We start from the raw sequence: 6,636 nt of genomic DNA, 5'->3' as shown, positions 1-6,636 counted from the left end.
GCGGAGGGGAGCGGAGCGGGCGGGGGCGGCCGCGGCCGCGCAGCGCGGGCAGCAGGTAAGCGCGGGGCTGGGGGAGGCGCGGGGGATGGGGGCAAGAGCCGCCGCGGGGAGGGGGCGGCTGAGGAGCAGCCGCCAAGGAAACTCAACGCCAGAAGAATTTTAGGTATAAAAAGACGCGAAAGAGGCCAAGCAAGAGAAGCGTCTGGGCGCTCTTTCTCTTGCAAGGTTTAAGAGCAGGGTTCAGGGTGTCTGCTGCTAAATAGCTCAAAAGGGGGGGGGGAGGGGGGCGAGCACATAGTTACCAAAGGAGCATTTTCTGTGCATTTAAACGTTTAAAAGGTCTACCAATTTTTTTTTTTCAAGGACAGTCCTGTGCAGTGAGCACTGTTCTCAAGCCAAACTCATTTCAGAAAGTTTCAGTGACATTTTGGGAAACTCAGATTCACACCAAAATTAAAGCAAAGCAGTATATATGCCTCTGTGGCCATATAAACACAACCATATTGGAAGATGATGACTGTTTCTGCCACACTCAGGATTATTGCAACCCTGATCAGTCACATCATATTCCTACAAAGCCAGAGCATGGATATGAATCTTTAGCCACAGAGATATGAGCAGGAAAATAAAACTATTCTGGTCTTTCCATCACCCATTCCCTGCGCTCCTGGGTACAGCGCAAGATCAGCCATGATTTATTGTACAGTCTCTGTACAACCCAAGGGAAAACCACCTGCTAATTTCAGTTTATTATGTCAGAAAGTATTATTAACTTGTCAAACCAAAATGTTATTTTGGATTAAGGTGAGATCAGACCTTCCTTTTCCTGCTACCCCTTTTCATTTGGCAATAAAATAAATTGGAGATGTTTGGGGTTAAGGGAGGTACACGTTTTGTTGTTTTCTGGTGGCTACACAGCACTGGCAGTGAATTCACTGCTGTGTAATACTTGAAAATATGGTCAGTGCTTTTTCCAAATAACTTTCATTTTGAAGGCAAACACGGAGAAGACAGAAAGCACTCTAGCGTTCAGAGGTTAAGGTAACTTGCTTCCCTGTCACAGTACATATATGCAACACTCCTCCCTTGCACATGTCTTTGAAGCAGGAGATGAAGCAGGTTTTAAATGAGCGTGCTGAACAGCACAGCAACTGTGCATGGGCACCACAGGAGCAGTGGGATCTCTAAAGTGTGCTGTTAGAGGAGGGTGAATAGTGTGATGCTAATCTGACAGTGGCTATCTAATTGGAGAAGCTTTAGGGATTCAAGTGCTTTTGTTTGTTGTCGCTGTATTTGAAAAAGCATTGGGAAGAGGACTTCAGAGGTGTAATTATATCACATTGTTGCTATGCTTTCCCCTGGGTAGAGACTCTGGAATGAAGCGAGAGGTTTTGTTTGATCTGTAATATGTGCAGGTAGCTAGCAGAAGGTGCTGCAGCCATAGTGACAAGATTAATCTAGCCATTTCGGGCAAAATCAACTTCTCTTAGTGCTGTGCTGCCAGGACTGGGACTCTGCAGGCTCCCAGGCACACACAGAGCCCTGTTTCGGGTGTCGAGGTGGGAAAACAATCCCAAGGCCCCTGATTAAGCCTCCCTGTTTTTAAATAAGCTTTCTCTACTCTCCATTTACAGAAGGAGTGGTGGTTTCTTTGCCCCATGGGCAGATAGGGAGAGAGAGAGAAGATGCAGAAGATACAAGCATGTAAGAAATAAAATGATATATTTTCTCCCTTCTTCCCCCCTTTTTGGCTGATTTTTCCTTGCCTTCCTCAGCTTGGGTTTTTTATGGTCCAGCTGGGTGAGTCCTTAATCTTCAGCCATGTGAATGGCTCTTTGCAGGCTCAGGGCATTTTGGGCCCATATATATTCTTTCTCTTCTCTCTGCTCCTGCTGTTTGGAAAGCTCTGCCCAGCTGTGCACCTCATTATGTCCTTGCAACCAGGCTATTTTAAGAAAACTTCTGAAGAAATAACAAAATCAACAAGCTCTACCGATTGTAAGCTGGATTGGGGAAGTAAAGGTTAAGTGCTAGCACGGGTTATAGCTAAGCACTCTGAAGACTGCCATTTCTTTAAAGACCACCACTTTCTTAGGTCCAGGTGGTAGGGCACTTAGGTTTTGTATCATGTCAGTTGTACACAGAAAGTGCCAGAGCCATTTTATAGAGAAAGTCAGTCAAAGTCTGAAGAGGGAAGAAAGGTTTTCAGGCATGATTTGAAAAAGGAAATAACAGACTTAAATGTCCCAGGGGGAGACAGGGAAATAGCTCCAGCTAACTGGGCTGGACACGCTGTGACAGCTGAAGGCTTCTTTTGCTCTTACCCTGCTAATTCTGGTCATGCCAGGTTCTTAATTTTTATTTCCTACTCCATGCTTAGTGTTTAGTATTTGTGGAAACAAGGGCGAGCAGGAAGGCTAGAGACCACAGAAGTTGCTGAGTGCAAAATTAAGAAGACAGGAGGAGTTGAGGCTCCAAAGGGCTGATGGCACTCGACGCCTCRGTGGTGGTGCCTGGCACGCTGCTGAGTTGGGGCCCGAGGAGAGCGCCAAGGTGCCCCGTGAAGGGGGGCCATACTTGACTCTGCAGCAGACTTGTCTCGGGTTGTCCGTGTGAGACAGACCTTATTCCTAATGCCCCGCGCACGCCGTAGCCCTGCCCGCAACGGCCTGCAGCGAGGGAGCAGCTGGCCGAAGGTGATGCCGATTGCCCACAGCTCCCTGCTCTTCTGCTGAACCTCCCCATCGTCTCAGGTGCCTCTGGGTATTTTGTGAGTTTAGAGTCCTTTATTGATAAGTGCCAGAGTAAAGGAGATTGGCCATCTGGTGGTATTTCCACTGGATGGAAAGTGAGAACTCATGAAAACTAGATCTTCTGTGTAGTCAGGAGCAGCAAGCATAAACTGCTGGGCCGTTTCTGCCTTCCCTTGCAAAACTTTGCTGAACTGCAGCCTGACAACACATGCGGCTTATCGTACACACAGGCACAGCTGCTCCCCGTGTTGTTTCAACATGTAAAGGTTGTGATGGTCGTGAAGAATGAGGCCTCCTGCTCCACGTTCCTCATCCCGTTTTCACGTGGCTACATTGCACATTGAGTGAATGACTTTTTATTATCTCAAATGAAATGGAAGAATTGGTGAGACTATTGTGGAGTTACAGGAGTAATAAGGAGGATGAAGAAATCACATTTTATTTAAAACAATCATTTTCACATTGTACCATAGAGAGACTCCTTCTCTTTCCAGCACAAAGGCAAGGCAATGAGACTGTCTTTTTCCAAAGAGGATGTTCTGAAGCAAGGCATGGGCCTAGATTATCATGTAAGATGGAGTTATAAAGCAGCAAAGAAAATTGGTTGACAGGAAGTAAAAAAGATTGATGAAACTGTAGATGTACCTAGTATGATAAGGACAAAGTTCTACAATGATTTTTAGAATGGAAAAATCATGCTTCTCTGACTTGCTTAGACATCTTTGAGATTGTCATAAAACTGTAGCTAAAGGACAACTGGTTGGCATAATTTAGTAGACTTGCTAGAAGCTTTGGCATGGTGTCCTGGTCATGGGGCCAGCTGTGCTACAGGAGTGCCAGACAGTGCCGGAGCGCAGTCCCAGGGGGACAGGTTTCCTTCTCCTCTTTGCAAGAGCAGYGCCTCGGGCTGACCGTGCTGGGGCCGGCTCTCCCCGGCGGCCTGCCACAGCCGGCGCGGGTGCAGGCAGCGCAGGCCGCTGCCAACCTTGGCCGGCCACAGGCAACAGAACAGCTCCAACCCCACCCGTTGCCTAACTTTGCTTGGGAAGTCAGACTTGCCAAGGCGGCAGGGACGGCTGGGCGGCCCGGCTGGAAGTGTGGCTGTACCTGCAGCCCTGTCCTCCCGCCACGTGTCTGGGTGGGCACCATGAGCTGAACCGTTCAGCCCTTAGAAACGCTTTTTGCTCTGGGAACTGGTGGCCAGGAGCCAACCAAAGTGACTCATACACGTCCTCCCCCTTATTTAAACCGGTGTTCCCCTTCAAGCTCTGCACCTCCCATGAAGCCGAATTACTGTGTTTCTGGGAGGGAAAAGCTGATCCTCTGGCTGCTTTTCTCTTGTATGCTGCCATCAGCATCTCCTACCGAGCAACTGCCCCATCTACCCTCTTCAAAGTCTTAATATTCCCTTTCATCTTAAATTTGTCTTGGGAGAAAAAACCGTCAGCCCACTCGAAGCTGGGGCTGAAATATTTCCCAGTGTAGAGTTTCCCTGTTGCTTCTCGAGGAGCCACTGGCATCCTCTGCTGTCGGCTCCAGCTGTTCCCTGCGCTCCCCGTCTGCGGGTGTCCGGCGTCTGCCTTGGCCTGGGCTCACAGGGTGCCCACCGGGCCATATACAGCAGCTGTATCTGAGATGCACGGGATAGTGATTCAAAAAATACCTCCTGTGTCCTCCCCATCAGATGTGTCAAAAGGAGTTGAGACAAGTCTTTGGGTGAAAGGAAGGAAGGACTGGAAAATATCTCAGAATAAACTGTTGTTTTTTCAACTTGGCCAAAACCAAAACTCCATCGGATGACTAATATTTTCAAAAACATTTTAATGACACAGGAGTGGGGATAATGGTAAGGTGGAAAAACCTGGTATCTCTTGGGTAATCAGGGCTAGGGAATTTGCAAAATGTAAACTAAACTGCAGTTGCAAAAATAAATAGGTAGAAGATATCCTGCGAGGCACTATGCCTGCATTGTTATTGCTTGTGAGTGTAATCACTAATGCCGTCCTCTGAGCCACAGAGCAAAGCAACAAAGTGCCAATGCCAAACCTGTGCAAGCAGAAAAACATCATTTTCTCCTCCGCTGTGTGTTTTTCTGGTATCTCTTTTATTATATGGAATAACTTGAAGCTGGCTAATTTGTACTTCTGCTAAAACAACACTTTAGAACATAAGAGGAAAACAGAATAGCTGGGACATGGACTTGCCCTGACCCGAGCTCCTGCAGGTTTGTAACTCCCCTCCTCTTTCTTCCATCCCACGTCAGCATGTCCCAGAAAGCCCGTGGCAGCCCCGGAAAGGGCAGTCCAAAAGCACTGAGGCTTGAGCCCAGGGAAGACCAAACCTGAGAGAGGGTGAGAAGTCTTTGATAGAAACACTAAAGGAGGAATGTAGAGTTTTAAATTTAAAAAGTTTGAGTTACCTTTAAATACCTATCCCAACAAGAGGAAGAAAAAAAAAAGCAGCATATGGTCTGTAGGAGGTAAGTCTTTTGCACTTGTATTTGCCTGGTCAGAAATGGACTGTAATTGGATCTGCATCTGTCCAGCTCCGGTGTCTCCTGACTCCTGTCCCCAGCATTACTCATCTGTTTTGCTGGTGTGCCTCAGCTTGGCAAGGTGGCTGTCATTGCTGAGCGAATGCGGATCCAGCTAGTTCTGACCAGCTCTGGTATTTGAAAAAATCCTTTTTTTTCTGCTTGAATTTCACTGCCAGCTGCCTGCGAGTCAGGATTTCCCAGCCAGCAACTCCTGTTATTATCTATTTTCACTTCCTTTGATGTTTACCAGATTGGACTGCTTTTAACTCCATTAATCTTTCATCAGTGTGGAGCCCCAGTATCACAGACCCCATGTGGCCTGGGCGCTGGGTCAGAACAAAAATAAATAAATAAATAGATAATAAATTTGCCTTACTGAGGAAGCACTTAGTGAGGTCTAAAATTCTGGCCAAAAATAACACAAGTGTTTATGATCTCAGAGAGGAAAACAGCTAAAAGCCCAAATGAAGGTATTAAAGACCAAAGCTTAAAATAAATGACAACTCATTAGACTAAATCTGAACTCTGCTAAAATTCTTTACCAGATGAAAATGCTGGTATGAAAACAGTGCTAAACAGCTGAGAGCAGGACAAGCTGGCCTAATTTTCTTTTGGTCTCAGAAGCTAATGCTGCTAAGGAGGGCTTTCATTTGTAACTTTTGATATGTCTTATAAGCATTTAGATGAGAAGGTCTGGCTAAAATGTATCAACACTGCAAAGGGGTGATTCTCAGTCTTTATAGGGTCATAAAGCTATTCTAAACTAGCAGTTAAGGATTATTTCCCATTCCCTGCAGTTCCTGGAAATTGTGGGGGTGAAGTAAACTCTGGAATAACAAGATAAACCAGTATTTTTTAAATTAAATTCTTGATCAAGTTCAATATAATTTCAAAGGAATGGGTCGCATCCGGCACTTGTTAAAAAAATAAAAAAAAGGTAGTTCTGATCACTTTACAGGTCAGTGTCCAACAAAAACTTCAGGATATTAGTGCCATTTCAGTTTAAGAAAAGAAAAGGGGTTTATTTGGGGGGGGGGGAGGGTGTTTAAGGATCAGGTTCTGTTCAGCGCCCTTCCTGTACATGCTGGCTGCGTTTCGCAGTTGCTGCGGAGCGGAGCAGCCCCTCATGGCTACTAACCAAGTCAAAGCCACCTTTGACTTCCTGGCTCGCGCGCAGAGACAGCTCCAAGAAACGCCGCTGTATTTTGTGCACGTAACAGCTTAGGAAAACACGGAGTCCGGAATCGCCCCTGTCTGGCCCGCCTCACCTCCGCCGTGTCACTCAGCCCCGCGGCGCCCGCCCGAGGCTCTGCTGGCGGCTGCTTCGCCGCTGCCGCAGCCGCAGCG

At 47.0% G+C, this 6,636-nt stretch overlaps 1 protein-coding gene across 2 annotated transcripts in view; it reads left to right on the top strand.

Moving 5' to 3' along the window:
* Positions 1-32: 32 nt before the first annotated feature.
* The window catches only part of LRRC8D (leucine rich repeat containing 8 VRAC subunit D), a 59,360-nt gene continuing 52,756 nt past the window's right edge, over positions 33-6,636 (top strand). For both annotated transcript variants that reach the window (XM_026057657.1, XM_026057654.1), the window contains exon 1: positions 33-55. The gene's annotated coding sequence lies outside the window, so the exon portion shown is untranslated. The remainder of the gene's footprint in view (positions 56-6,636) is intronic.

The sequence above is a fragment of the Apteryx rowi genome, unplaced genomic scaffold (genome assembly GCF_003343035.1).
Source record: "Apteryx rowi isolate R43461 unplaced genomic scaffold, aptRow1 scaffold_14, whole genome shotgun sequence".
In the NCBI taxonomy this organism is placed as follows: Eukaryota; Metazoa; Chordata; class Aves; order Apterygiformes; family Apterygidae; genus Apteryx; species Apteryx rowi.
The sequence above is the reverse complement of the archived record's forward strand: the minus strand, read 5'-3'. Positions and strand labels throughout refer to the sequence as shown.